The sequence below is a fragment of the Panthera uncia genome, assembly GCF_023721935.1.
Source record: "Panthera uncia isolate 11264 chromosome B3 unlocalized genomic scaffold, Puncia_PCG_1.0 HiC_scaffold_1, whole genome shotgun sequence".
Lineage (NCBI taxonomy): Eukaryota > Metazoa > Chordata > Mammalia > Carnivora > Felidae > Panthera > Panthera uncia.
The window spans coordinates 113,282,235-113,283,836 of record NW_026057582.1 but is presented as its reverse complement, the minus strand read 5'-3'; positions in this window follow the sequence as shown (position 1 = coordinate 113,283,836).

Below are 1,602 nucleotides of genomic sequence, written 5' to 3'. Positions count from 1 at the left end.
TCTGTATGCTATGGCACTATTAATGCAGCCCAAACTTCTGGGGAAGATACATGCATTGTTGTGTGTTCTCATTTACCTCATGGCAAAGAGAGGAAACTCTCATTTCACAGGCACCTGCCTTGGTTTCCCACAGATACTTGCTGTGCCCCTCCAAACCCTGCCCCACTGGGCCTCTGCCCATCCTATCCACCTTCACCCATTATCCTATGCCCTATTTAAGATTCTTCTTTCAGTTCCCCCAGCTAGCCCTCCCCTTCCTACCTTTGCATGTGTAGTAGCCTCGGCCTGGAATTTTCTGGCTCATCTTCTCCAACTAATTCCTGGTCACTCATATTTCTTCTGCTCCTTTCCCCCAGAAATCTTCCCCAAAGCCCCCCTCTTGCCCTCACTAAATTAGGCCCCACAGTTACCACTCCCACAGCATTCTGTACTTTTTTTCCAGGGTGCTTATCAGAGTGTTTCCTCTTCCTTATCTGATAAAGTCTGTCTCTCCCCTAATCTAGTTAGCTAGCCCCTGAGGGCAGGGTGCCTATCTGCTTCTGCCCCTCACTGTACCCCCAACACTGAACACAGTGCCTGGCCTGAGGTATATGTACAATAAAGAGGGATCAAGGGAATGAATGAACGGACGGTTTGCCACACCACTCCACCCTGCCAAGACAGAGCAAGACGCCGCAATGTGGAATGTGGGCTTGAGACACAGGCCCACGTGGGCCCGTACTCCAGCACTGCTGCTTACCAAGATTATGCCTTTGGTGAGTCACTTCACCTCTCCAGGCCTCAGTTCACTCACCGGTAAAATGGGAATGCTAACAGTGTCTACCGCACAGGATGACAGGTGAAATACAGTCATGTACACAAAGAACCTGACACACAGTGCTCAGAACATAACGACTCTCTTTTCCAGGCGGTGAGAAAGGCGTGCTCACATCCTAGGACCTCCAACAGGTATGTCCTCATCACCTGTGCAGGGCTCCTCCGCTGCAGGCCCAAAACGGTGGGGGTGGGGAAGAGGTTGTCCCTCGTAGGAGAATTGCTCTGGGAATTTTCTAATCTAGTTTGGGACTATCTTCACTCTCAGATGGCCTCAGAGCCCCTCTATCCTCATCCCTTTTTCAGAATCACAAGGAAAGGACACACTTCACTGTCGCCGTTTTCTGACCAAGCAAGCTGAGGCTCTGCGCGCCGGCTGCACGGGGCACCCTCGTCTACTCCAGGCCTGGTGATGTCCCTCACAGGGGACTCTGGGGGGCCAGGTGACTCTGGCTGTGCCTCAGGCTTGCTGGGGAGAGGGGTCCAAGTCCTTGCCCTCTCTGTGCCTTCTTGGCTCACATTATTAGAAAGGAGTTTTCCTGGGGCACCTGAGTGGCTCAGTCGGTTAAGCAATGGATTCTTGATTTCAGTTCAGGTCATGATCTCCCAGTTTGTGAGATCGAGCCCCACATGGTTGGTTGGGGGGGGGGGGCATGCTTCTGATTCTCTCTCTGTGCCCCTCCACCACTCACACTTGCTCTCTCTCAAAATAAATAAATAAATTTCAAAAAAGAAAGAAAGAAAGAAAGAAAGAAAGAAAGAAAGAAAGAAAGAAAGAAAGAAAGAAAG